Genomic DNA, 14,399 nt, shown 5'->3' with positions numbered 1-14,399 from the left:
CATGTCACTGATGGTTATCTGGATCAAAATCTTTACATCAGCTCAGACGAAACATGGTTTCACCTTAGTGGGTACGTGAACTCTTAAAACATACGGCCCTGCTCAACAGACAATCCCAGGGAACGCTTTGAGATGCCTCTGCGTAGTTTGAAAGTAAGCGTTTGGTGGGTCAGTGGATTGCAGCCCCCATTTTCCTTTACACCGTGAAGTCTCAAGTGTTTGTAACAAAATTGTTGCAAACCATTCAAAGCGCAGCTAACAGAGGAAGAACGATAGTATTCTCTTTTCCAGGAAGAAGGCGCTTCGACACCATATGCCCATGAAGTTTTCGGAGAAGAATGTACAGTTTCCGCTGATTTATGGCTTCCCAGATCGCCCGGTTTTTATTTATGGGGTAATTTAAAGGGTAAAGTCTACAGCAATAACCGGCATGCAATTGAAGATTTGAAAACAAACATTTGCAATGTGATTGCGGAAATCACACCTTGTGAATGCCGAAAGTTTCCAGAAACACATTGAGAAGTTCTGAGTTGCGTATTGAAGTTTATGGTGAACATCTTCAGCAGCTTATGCCAACTGTTGACCTACTGAATGTTCAGTACGTTGTTTTTCGTAGCTACTCCGCATTCTGTATTTACAATAAAGGAGTGAATTATCTGTATGCTGTTCATAAGACAAGGAACATCTTTAATTTTGGCCACACTGTTTTTAAAGATGTTGTCAAATTAGATAAACATAAATCTCTTCACTTATATAATATATGGAGCGCACAATATGTGGTGAAACTTGTAAGAGTTATTATCATTTTCACTTCTAGTTTTCGTGTTGTAGATCGTTATTAATCTACATCTTCATACATACTGCTCCGGAAGCCAGCGTACGGCGCGTGGCGGATGGTATCCTATACCACTACTAGTTATTATTGTTCTTGTTCCAGTCGCAAACAGTGCTAGGGATAATTGACTGTCTACATGCTCCCGTAAGAGCCCTAATTTCTCTTACCTTATCTTCGTGGTTCTTAAGCGAAATGTTCGTTGACGGCAGTAGAATCCTTCTGCAGTCACTTTCAAATGTTGGTTCTCTACATTTTCTCGGGGCCCAGGAAATGACCTGGAGGGGGGGGGGGGGTCTCTGCAGACACCACGAGACTCTGGCATAAAATGGGTGTGATACGCGATTGCAAGAACTCAGCAAGAGAGTTCTCACAGCCTCTGTCACCTCAATTCTCCAACTTCCTACCTACACGTGGTGCCCCTGTTAAGCCGAGCAACTCAGCGAAAGGTTGGGTAACCAACCCCAGCGGGAAACTGAGTCGGTGAACAGATAGGAGTTGGAGGACAGTGGAAGGCAACGGGAAACCACCACTGAACTATCCCAAGAAAACCCCCTGGCTTCGCTCAGCTCAAAATGTTCGGGGGTTTCAAGTTCCCCGATCGGATCTCGGGGGAACCAGGTTGAGATGAGCTTCACGAAGAGTAAGATGGTGCAAAGAGAAGCACTGCATAGGAACATGGAATGTAAGATCCATGTATCAAGGAAAATTAGACATAGTGAAAAGAGAAATGGAGAAAATTAACATCGACATATTGGGAATAAGTGAAATGAGGTGGACTGGCATGGGAGAATTTGCTTCGGATGGCCATATGGTGTATTATTCTGGGCACGATAACAACAGAAGTAATGGAGTAGCCTTCATAGTTAGTGATAAAGTGAGAAAAGCTGTAATGGGATGCAAATATTAAAAATGCTAGAATGATGTCCATCAGACTTCAAGGTCAGCCCCTCAACATCACAGTAATTCAAGTTTATGCGCCAACAACCGATGTTGAAAAGGAAATTATTGGCCAGTTCTATTGAGATTTACAAGAATTACTACTGCCAACACCAAAAAAGGATATCGTCCTCTGTTGGAGATTGGAATGCAAAAGTGGGAAATCAAGCTGTAGAAGGTGTAACAGGGAAATATGGTCTTGGTACAACAAATGAAGCAGGACAGAGACTCCAAGAAATCTGCCAAGAAAATTCATTGATAATTACTAATACACTGTTTCAACTACCAAGACGACACCCATATACCTGGACTTCGCCAGATGGCCAACACCGGAACCAAACTGATTACATACTTTGTAATCAGAGGTGGAAGAGCGCGGTTCAGTCAGCTACAACAAGACCTGGGGCTGACTGCGGATCAGATCATGAGCTCCTGATTGCAAAATTTCGGCTGAATCTTCAGAATGTAGCAAAAAGTATCCCAACTTGCAGATACGACCTTAACTCTATACCCTCCGACTACACCGTAGAGGTGCAAAACAGATTTAATGTATTAGAGCTGGAGGACAAAAGCTCACAAGAGATGTGGACAGAAGTAGCTAATACTGTCAAGGAGGCGGCAGAGAAACACATTCCCAAGAAAAGGCACAGCAAGAAGGCTAGATGGCTATCAGTTGAGGCACTGCAAGTTGCAGAAGAACGAAGGAAAGCAAAAATCAAAGGAGATAGATCATCTATGTTTGAATTAAATAAAGATTTTCAGAAATTAGCTAGAAAAGATAAAAATATATTCTTTAATGAACAGTGCAAGGAAGTTGAAGATAGTAGCGGAATGGGGAAGACAAGAGATCTTTATAAGAAAATTAGAGAAATTAAAGGAAAATTGGAATGATAAAAGATACAAACGGGAAAGATCTGAGTGAAGCAGAGGATGTTAAGGAAAGATGGGCAGAATATGTAGAAGACCTATACAAGAAAGAACTGCATAATGACAGGGCTCCTACTGCTGATGTTAATGTTAATTTAGAACTAGAGCCAGATATTTTGGAGAGCGAAATCCAGTGGGCCCTTGAAAATATGGCTGATAACAAAACTAGTGGACATGATGAAATACCAGCAGAATTGTTAAAAGTCACTGGAAAGGATGCAGTGAAACTGCTGCACTCAATATGTCAAAAAATATAGATCACGCAGCAGTGGCCAGAAGACTGGAAAAGATCAGTATTCATCCCCATTCCAAAGAAGATAAGTTCTAAAGAATGCTCAGATTACCGAACAATCGCACTTATCTCAAATGCTAGCAAAGTCATGTTGAAAATCTTACAAAATAGACTTCGCCAATACCTAGATCGAGAGCTACCAGAAGAACAAGCTTTATTTAGGAAAGGAAGAGGAACTAGAGATCAAATTGCTAACATTCGGTGGATCATGGAAAAAGCAAGAGAATTCCAGAGAGATGTGTACCTCTGCTTTATTGACTACCGAGCGAGGTGGCGCAGTGGTTAGACACTGGACTCGCATTCGGGAGGACGACGGTTCAGTCCCGCGTCCGGCTATCCTGATTTAGGTTTTCCGTGATTTCTCTAAATCGCTCCAGGCAAATGCCGGGATGGTTCCTTTCAAAGGGCACGGCCGACTTCCTTCCCCGTCCTTCCCTAATCCGATGAGACTGATGACCTCGCTGTCTGTCTCCTTCCCCAAACCAACCAAGCAACCTTTATTGACTACGCCAAAGCCTTTGACTGCATCGATCACAACAAATTATGGAACGTACTGAAAAACGTGAGTGTACCAGATCATCTCGTTCATCTGATACGGAGTTTATACCTTGACCAAGAAGCCACGATGAGAACTATGTATGCAACAACGTAATGGATAAAGATTCAGAAAGGGGTCCGGCAAGGCTGCATACTGTCACCGTACTTATTCAATCTGTATGCAGAACGTGTTACGAGGAATGCGAAGCTAGATGAAGGAGAAACAGGAATTAAAATAGCTGGAATAAATGTAAACAGCATAAGGTACGCGGATGATTCGATCCTGATGGCAGAAAGTGAAGAAGAATTGAGAACACTCTTGCTGAATTTGAAAGACGAAAGTGAAAAGGCTGAATGTGAAGAAAACGAAAATTATGGCAACTACACTTACCAACTCGTGGGATATAGCAGGAGAAACCATGGAGGTAGTGACCACATTCAGTTATCTCGGTTCCCAGATATCTGCTGATGGCGACTGCAGCCATGAAATCCGGAGACGCCTGTTGCTCGGTAGACAGGCGATGTCAATCCTTGACAAGGTTATAAGGTCCAGAGATATAACACTAGCAACAAAGATCCGTATTGTGAGGGCTATGGTCTTTCCAGTTGTGATGTATGGATGTGAGAGGCTGAAAGGCTGAACGGCGAAGAATTGACTCCTTCGAATTGTGGTGTTGGAGGAAACTTCTTAGAGTTCCATGGACTGCAAAGAGAACCAACAAATCTTGGAGCAAATAAAACCAGATTTCTCACTGGAAGGTCTAATGTTAAAACAAAAGTTGACCTACTTTGGACACACAGTGCGAAGGCATGCCTCGCTGGAAAAAACATTAATGCTGGGGAAGATTTAAGGAACTAGAAGGAGAGGACGTCAGAGGGTGAGATGGATCGATGGCATCACAGAAGCAATGTGTTCCAACCTGGAAGGTCTACGGGAGAAACTGAAAGACAGGAAAAAGTGGCATGATTTGGTTCATGGGGTCACGAAGAGTCGGAACCGACTAAACGAACAGAGAGAGAGAGAGAGAATTTTCTCGGCAGTGTTCCTCGAATAGAACGTCGCCTTCTCTCCAGTGATTCACATTTGAGTGCCGAAGCATCTCCGTAATACTTGCGTATCGTACGAACCTACCTGTAACATATCTAGCAGCCCGCCTCTTAATTGCTTCAATGTCTTCCTTTAATCCGACCTGGTTCGGATTCCAAACACTTGATCAGTATTCAAGAATGGATCGCACTAGTGCACAAAATTCGATCTTCTTTACAGGTGAACCACACCTTCCTAACATTCTCCGAATAACCCGAAGTCGACTATTCGCTTTTCATACTACAGTCCTCACATGGTAATTCCATTTCATATCGCTCTACAACGTTACGCCTAGAACGACTTGACCATGTCAAGCAGGACACTACAAATACTATATCCGAACATTATAGGTTTAATTTTCCTACTCATCAACTTTTCTACTTTTATAGCTAGCTGCCGTTCATCACAACATCTATAGATGTTATCTAAGTTATCTTGTATGCTCCTACAGTCACTCAACACCGATAAAGTCCCATTTACCACACCATCATCAGCAAACAGCCGCAGATTGCTGCTCATCCTAGCTGCCAGATCATTTATGTATATAGAAAATAATAGCAGTCCTATCACACTTTCCTCGGGCACTCCTGACGACAACATTGTCTCTGATGAACGTTCGCCGTCGAGGACAACGTGCAAAGTTCTGTTACCTGAGAAGTCATCGAGCCACTCACATATCTGGGAACCTATTCGGTATACTCGCACCACCGTTAACAGACTGCATTGGGCAACCGCGTCAAACGCTCTTCGGAAATCTAGGAATAAGTAATCTGCCTGTTGTCCTTCATCTATGATTCTCAGGATTTCATGTGAGGAAAGAGCACGTTGAATTTCGCACGAGTGATGCTTTCAATAACCATGTAAATTCGTGGACATAATCTTTCCCATCACATAGAAATTTATTATATTTGAACTGAGAATATGGCGAAGAATTTTGCAGCAAAGTTGTGTTAAGGATATTGGTCTGAAATTTTGTGGAGACTTAGTGTTACTGGATACTGTGAAACAAATTATCGACGTAAGTACAACCGTATAGCAATCAGCAGAAGTTATGTAACTGCGGTGAGCAAATTTTTGAGAGGGAATGTATTTCAAATCTTAGAAACTAAGAACATATAATGAACCGATAGGCTTAGCTAACCTTCATATCCAAGACGAAATTCCAGATTAGTGAATCATTATTTAGCCAGGTTAATTCTGTACAATACTGTAACATAAACCAAATAACAAGAAATGAATTTGTAGCTTTCACTATTTTCAAACTTACACATAATTTCTTAGAGTAAAAATATATTTAAAATCCGCAGAAGTAGAAATATACTAGACTGCTGCACCTGGGAACATTTTTCAGACTTCCGCCTCTATCCAGCTCTGTAACAGAAGTCTAATATATTTTCTTGTTCCTTTTTAAACGATAGCATTCCCTGTTTGAGTACTGCAGAATTTTGCTGAAATTACAAAGATTACTCTCGAAAAGTGACGTTTCTCCACATGTCAGGAAATACTATTTACAGGATTAACTATAAACAATACATTATTAAAAATCCAGTTTACAATTATATTTATTGGAGTAAACTTAACATTCTTCCCTCAACACTTCTTAGGGTTAGCAGGAATACCACGACGATATTCAGACTACCCAGGCGCATATACATCATGAAATGTAGTATCAAGAATTGGATCTACAATTTCTATTGTAGGAATTACCATATTCATTGTAATCATATGAGAAAGATTGGTTACAAACCGAGCAATTATATTTAGAGCTAATATAAGAAGATCAACAAAATGACTACAAAATAATCCACAGTTACTCAGAATTACCATTAATCTCTAGATTCTAATATGGCAGATTAGTGCAGTAGATTTAAGCTCTACAAATAAAGGTTTGACCTTTTATTAGAAAATATTCAAATGGCAACATGATCAAACTTATCCCTTCCTCTGAATAACATGGTCATGTTCCTACAAAAATAAATATTCCATTGACATTTGAAAGTGTTGTAGTCGTGAAAATCTAGTCAGTATGTAATCTCCCCACGGAAAATTACCCTCTACCACGCAATAATTAATAATGGTCAACCAAATCATCCACATGTATTTACGTTTGAAAAGTATCTGATCAGATTTTCTAGTAATATATGCGCCGACAGCTCGTCGACGCCAAGGTATTTTTCTAGTACGTTTATTCTTTGGAACAACAGAGGTACAGAAATGTATGCTCCATGGTTATTATAGAGAGAGAGAGAGGAACAGCTTCGGAAGTATCGGTTGGAAGATTGTCGGATTGCTAAAGGAGATTTATTTACTCTTCTTCGCGCTAAAGCGAGCAAGGAAAGTTTGTGCCGCTAGCGTGATAGACAAAGAGAAAGAAAAACCTGTAAAAGAAAATTACATGAGACTTGGAACCAACAGAAAACGGAACATGTACGGAAATGGATTCAATATACAGTTTTCCTCAGAAATAAGGTTTGTGACCATTTTATTCTAGAGTGAATGACGAATGAGTTCTCTGTCTGAACCATTGATGATTGTCTGGGCCCTGTAATTAATTGGGAAGTTTCAGCTGTGACGAAGAGAGCCTGCAATCTCTGAGTTTTTTGAAATCGTCCAAAAAGGCTTCGTCCACATCTGAAATTTTAGATCTGTCGTAAACTGAACGAATTGTTCAAACGATCGATTTTCCCAACTGAATGCAGCGCTTAATAATAATAACAAATGTAAAGATCTTTTCTAGCAAGCCAGCCGCTGAATATTAAGACGAAGGGCTCCCCCAGAGATTCTACTAGGCTGATTTCACGTAAATAATATATTTTAACTGTACACAGATAAAGGACAGAGAGAGAGAGAGAGAGAGAGAGAGAGAGAGTGAGAGAATCCTCCATTAGCATAATTGTTTCTCTGTCTTTTCACGGATCAGCCTAACTAGAAAACACGAAGCCCTGACTTTATTGTACCGATTTATGTGTGAGAGGAAAAGAGCGATAAAGGCGACAGATACACTTCTGTACAGACAAAACATTACACCAAGTTAGCGACAAGCTGCATTCACATAGACTTTCATCATTTACAAAAGCAGAGTAGAATTCATTATAAGTACTGAATCCAATAACTGTCTGTCATAATATTAATCTAGCGCCCACCAATAATCACTAAGTGAAATGAAATTAAATTGAAATATTATATAAAAACAGTTACAAGTTAAATACAAAATTTCATATTTCCATTTTCAAGACAGATAAAATTGTTAAGACCTTAAAGAAACTCCGCTCATTAGCAAATATCATATGTACCATGGTAGAAGACCCTCTTCCGTTTCACGGCATAAGACAATACACAGTAGGGATGGCGATTACCGCTGAAACAATCGATTTTCGCCAACACCGGCTTTTTGGTCTCCACTGTAACCTACTAAAACCGCTAAAAATAATAGGCTTGTGAAATAATCGGTTTTATTGTTACCGTTTCCAGTGATAAATGCTAACGTTGAACGAAGATTGAAAGTTCTAATGAATCTGAAGGAATAGGAGATCTGCATCGATATAGTGTGGAGGTTGTGGCAGAAATCGTTCTCTATGTCTCCGGCAAAGACGGCGGAGGTCAAGGAAGCGGGCGTTGTGACAGCGAGAGGACTTTTGGACGGTATCAATTTTTCGGCCTAAAGCAACACCGATATTAGAGATTCAGTTATTATCTCAAGTCTATAGCACGCCAATAAAATTATAGGTATATCAATCAAAATTACCTTCTCTTCCAAGGAGCGCTGTGAATGTTTTCTCCTTACATGTTGTCGCAAGTTTGTTGTATCTACACGTATTCTTAATATTTCAAGGCAAACGGTGCGTTGTACTTCGTTGTTATCACACTTCATAAAATACTTCCAAACTAGGGGTGATGTTAATCTGCAATAGAACCGATTACCGAAGACGACAGTGAGAAACTATCGTATTGACCAAATATGCCGTTTAACAGGGCACGCCATACAGCAACAGGTCCATTATAGTCTCTGAAGTGCTGTACCTATTCTTTTGTCGTATGTTTATTGCTCGTTACTAGCTCCATAAGTTGTTAAAATAGCACTGATTGCCTTTCCGATTTTATGCAATAACCCCAGAAGGCTTTTGACACTTTTACCACACAAGTGGCTTTTAGAGAAATTGCGTGCATATGGAATATCGTCTCTGTTATGTGACTGGATTCGTGATTTGCTGTCATTGACGCCACAGTTCAGAATAATTGGCGGAAGGTCCTAGAGTAAAACAGAAGTGATTTAAGGCATTTCCCTGGTAGTGCTATAGGACCTCTGCTGTTGCTTATCTATATAAACGATTTAGGAGACAATCTGAGCAGCTGTCTTAGGTTCTTTTCAGATGATACTGTCGCTTCAGAAGATCGTCATCAGAAGATCAAAGCAAATTGCAAAACGATATCTGTACGGTGCAAAAATTGGCAATTGACCCTAAATAATGAAAAGTGTGAGGCCATCCACATGAGTGCTAAAAGGAATCCGTTAAACTTCGGTTATACGATAAATCAGTCAAATCGAAACGCCGTAAATTCAACAACGAGTACGTACCTAGAAATTAGAATAACGAACAATTGAAATGACGAACACATAGAAAATGTTGTGGGAAAGGCAAATGAAAGACTGAGTGTTATTGGCGGAACACTTGGAAAATACACTCCTGGAAATTGAAATAAGAACACCGTGAATTCATTGTCCCAGGAAGGGGAAACTTCATTGACACATTCCTGGGGTCAGATACATCACATGATCACACTGACAGAACCACAGGCACATAGACACAGGCAACAGAGCATGCACAATGTCGGGACTAGTACAGTGTATATCCACCTTTCGCAGCAATGCAGGCTGCTATTCTCCCATGGAGACGATCGTAGAGATGCTGGATGTAGTCCTGTGGAACGGCTTGCCGTGCCATTTCCACCTGGCGCCTCAGTTGGACCAGCGTTCGTGCTGGACGTGCAGACCGCGTGAGACGACGCTTCATCCAGTCTCAAACATGCTCAATGGGGGACAGATCCGGAGATCTTGCTGGCCAGGGTAGTTGACTTACACCTTCTAGAGCACGTTGGGTGGCACGGGATAAATGCGGACGTGCATTGTCCTGTTGGAACAGCAAGTTTCCTTGCCGGTCTAGGAATGGTAGAACGATGGGTTCGATGACGGTTTGGATGTACCGTTCACAATTCAGTGTCCCCTCGACGATCACCAGTGGTGTACGGCCAGTGTAGGAGATCGCTCCCCACACCATGATGCCGGGTGTTGGCCCTGTGTGCCTCGGTCGTATGCAGTCCTGATTGTGGCGCTCACCTGCACGGCGCCAAACACGCATACGACCATCATTGGCACCAAGGCAGAAGCGACTCTCATCGCTGAAGACGACACGTCTCCATTCGTTCCTCCATTCACGCCTGTCGCGACACCACTGGAGGCGGGCTGCACGATGTTGGGGCGTGAGCGGAAGACGGCCTAACGGTGTGCGGGACCGTAGCCCAGCTTCATGGAGACGGTTGCGAATGGTCCTCGCCGATACCCCAGGAGCAACAGTGTCCCTAATTTGCTGGGAAGTGGCGGTGCGGTCCCCTACGGCACTGCGTAGGATCCTACGGTCTTGGCGTGCATCCGTGCGTCGCTGCGGTCCGGTCCCAGGTCGACGGGCACGTGCACCTTCCGCCGACCACTGGCGACAACATCGATGTACTGTGGAGACCTCACGCCCCACGTGTTGGGCAATTCGGCGGTACGTCCATCCGGCCTCCCGCATGCCCACTATACGCCCTCGCTCAAAGTCCGTCAACTGCACATACGGTTCACGTCCACGCTGTCGCGTCATGCTACCAGTGTTAAAGACTGCGATGGAGCTCCGTATGCCACGGCAAACTGGCTGACACTGACGGCGGCGGTGCACAAATGCTGCGCAGCTAGCGCCATTCGACGGCCAACACCGCGGTTCCTGGTGTGTCCGCTGTGCCGTGCGTGTGATCATTGCTTGTACAGCCCTCTCGCAGTGCCCGGAGAAAGTATGGTGGGTCTGACACACCGGTGTCAATGTGTTCTTTTTTCCATTTCCAGGAGTGTACAACAGATCTACTAACGAGAGCCGCGCGGTATTAGCCGAGCGGTCTCGGGCGCTGCAGTCATGGACTGTGCGGCTGGTCCCGGCGGAGGTTCGAGTCCTCCCTCGGGCATGGGTGTGTGTGTGTTTGTCCTTAGGATAATTTAGGTTAAGTAGTGTCTAAGCTTAGGGACTGATGACCTTAGCAGTTAAGTCCCATAAGATTTCACATACATTTGAACATTTTATTAACGAGACTGCCTACACAACGTTTGTCCGTCCTCTTTTCGAGTAATGCTGCGCGGTTGGGATCCTTACCGGATAGGATGACGGAGTACATCGAGAAAGTTCAAAGAAGAGCAGCACGTTTTGTATTGTCGTGAAGTAGAGGAGAGAGTGTCACTGACATGATGCAGGATTTGGGGTGAACGGCATTAAAACAAAGGCGTTTTTCGTTGAGGCGGAATCTTCTCACGAAATTTCAATCACCAACTTTCTCCTCCGAAATATAAAATATTTTGTTGACGCCGACCTACAAAGGGAGGAACGATCATAATAATAAAATGAGGGAACTCAGAGCTCGGACCGAAAGATATAGGTGTTTGTTTTTCCCGCACGCTTTACGAGATTGGAATAATAGAGAATTATTGTGAAGGGGATTCCATGAAGCCTTTGCCGGGCACTTGAATGTGATTTGCAGAGTTCCCACGTAGATGTAGCTGTAGATGTCGATGAATATTTCTAAGCAATAGAAATTTTACGAATAAACATTACTAGCTTTTTTTAAAAAAAAAAGTTTATTTCAAAAAACAAACATTTTAGCACTCCTGCTATGGAAACTGATAAGCTGTTTTTTTACGTAGTTATTGGCAAAAAATGAAAAATGTTACAACCGTGACCAAACAAATACAGAAAACTACTGGTTATTCAGCACTAAAATACCGATATCGGTTTTAACCGGTCGGTTTTTCGCATACCTAGTGCACGGCCCATTATGTATGGCTTAACCGTCCACACGTCATATAGCTTTGTCTAAAAATAAATAAACGTACGTCACTGAACCACTAACAATACTTTCCAGTTGGTTTACCCGCTATACAGCTGTTAAATGTGTCTAAATCAAAAGACGACCTCATGTCTCGGACAACAAAAACAGTAGAAAACGCCGGAAAGTGCTTATGGTGGTCTCTATGGTGGTCATGATTCTAAAATCGGTCACTAGGCTGAAACACCAACCAGGATACATCATGTGCACTAGCCTCAAGGTACAACACTCTCCCCTACGAACGGAAATTTGCATGGTTCCATTTACAGTATTGCATTATTTGTTTCTGCCAGTCATTATTTTTATACATTCTTTTAATCTTGACTATGGCACGTTTCGGGAAATAATTCATATTGTAGAATGCAATTTTTATTAGCTATGTCGTCTCAAATTTTAAAAAAATGCGTTTTACCTGTAAGCATCGTCTGCAAGATAAATTAGACGTCAATGATTTGAGTTTTGATTTGAAACCACGATTTTTAGTGTGTCAGTGATTCAATAACCAATTTATGACAACAAGACAAATACAAACGAATTTTTGCAGTGAATATTAAGAAAAAGAATTGATTAGTTGAGTGAATATTTTGAAGAAGTTCAATGGACATTTTAAAAGAGACTGGAGGCTTAAAATGGACATAGTAACGAAATTTAATTCCTCTCTTTTCTGTAGAATGAGGTATATCAGCAGTAAAAGTGCTTCATGAGAGGATGTACAGTTATTTGAAGGCTGTATGTTCTATTAGTGTCAGCAATCAATAAGTATATTCTATTCCCATGTTTGCCACATACAATATTACAATAATAAAGCAATAAGAAGTGCACCTTTAATAATGTAAACAGTATGTTTTGTTCACGATTTCTGTGATCTAGGATGTCTGAGTTATACCAAGAAAAATATATGTTCAGAAAACGAAAATGCAGATGTTGGAAGATGGTTACCAAGCAAATTAATGAACTTGTTTCTAAGTAATGATCTGTTCACATACTGTAACAAGTTGAGCGCTAGGCTACGAGACGGAGAGATGAGGCAGAAAAATCTCGAATCTTCGCACTACTAAGCTGCAGACCATTAGTTTCCATTATCGTAATTTCCTATCACACAATCACACAAATTCGGCTCTATCTCCTCTTCAATACATAACACGCAAATACCGGCAGTTAAAGCACAAAATACACGTCGATCACCAGGTGATCAGTTTTGTTAGGAGAGCAGCAGTAGATGCTGAACAAAAGTATACAAGGAAATTAAAAAATCAAAAAGAGACTAAAATATTACTTACGGAATAGAGGAACTGCCCATTAGAGCTTAAATTGCAATTAAATAATGGCATGAAATGTCGATGAGCGAGCAGGCTGTAGAGGCACACACAGCAGAGATTACACAGTTGCGAGACTGCGGCAGCTCTTCCATGGATGATGCTGTAGGGTCCGAAAGACACTAGTAGACAGTGGCTACTAGCCACTGATATCAGTGACAGTGTCATGACGAACAAGGTCTCTCGCTTGTGAACGCTGTTATGTAGGATATTGCCAAAAAGAAATTAATTACATTATTCTGATAAAAGTGTGAGATGTGCGTTAAATTGGAATAAAAATAAGTTTATAATTTGATATTTACTCAGATAAGTGGCGATGAATATTGTACTTCATGTCCTATACAATTAGATAACAACATATGTAAAAGTAAAATATATTTATTTAGAGTGAAGCACGAAAAACAGTTCTACGTATTATTGCTCTGTTATCAGCGAACTAAAAGTAAAAGTTTCCATCCGGCACTGATATTATGCTTGTGCAGCGCAAATAGCTAAACCTCTTGTTGATCTGCACTTCTGCACGTTCATCCGCTATAGACTGTCAAGCTAGTACAAACGTATGGGTAATCATTACCGTGTCGTAGAACTGTGTGCCTCATTGTTAAATTGAAGATTTTTGGAGTACTGTGCCCAACTATTTTTGATATTTGAATGGTTTAAATGACTTATCGAGCAAATAAATGTGATATAAACATTCCTGGCTGTTATTTTGCAGTACCCTTTTTCAGCAACATCGTCTTTTGAACTGATTTTCAGCGTCGCCACTTTCTGCAGCATTATTTCTTCTTCTTCTTCTTCACCTTTAAGTCTTTCATGACAGTTATTCACCCCATTTCCGAGACCCATTGCTAAATGATTGAAGTTTTGCCTTGAAAGAGTTTTTCGTTGAATAATTGTATATAAAAGTTAACCCAGCATTTTGGTATTTGCAAAATACCAACGAACACACATATCTTTAAGTTCTGTTTCATCTGCACATCACAAGGAAATGAATAAATATGCTTCATATTACTTTTTCGATCCAAAAGGTAATAAAAAAACAGTGTGTTTCAAGTGGTAGGCAAACAATATGTTGCATGGCAGGAAGCAGAAGAATAGCACTAAAACCGGAACAAAGACATATACAGAGCAGCATCTACGAAATTAGCCACTGATGGTGCCTCTCAAATAATAAAGGTGGAACGTGTATATCACGAAAAATTCGTTTTATTCTTTTGTAATCATATGAATCCAAAGTGATAATTGTCAATATAATAAGAGACAGATATGTTCTACTGGACTTATGTGGGCTGTGCCGCGTAAAAGTTATGAATGTACTTTTTAGTCATGGCTTATGAGCTGTAA

This window comes from Schistocerca piceifrons, chromosome 5, assembly GCF_021461385.2.
Source record: "Schistocerca piceifrons isolate TAMUIC-IGC-003096 chromosome 5, iqSchPice1.1, whole genome shotgun sequence".
In the NCBI taxonomy this organism is placed as follows: Eukaryota; Metazoa; Arthropoda; class Insecta; order Orthoptera; family Acrididae; genus Schistocerca; species Schistocerca piceifrons.
Note: the sequence above shows the minus strand (reverse complement) of the source record.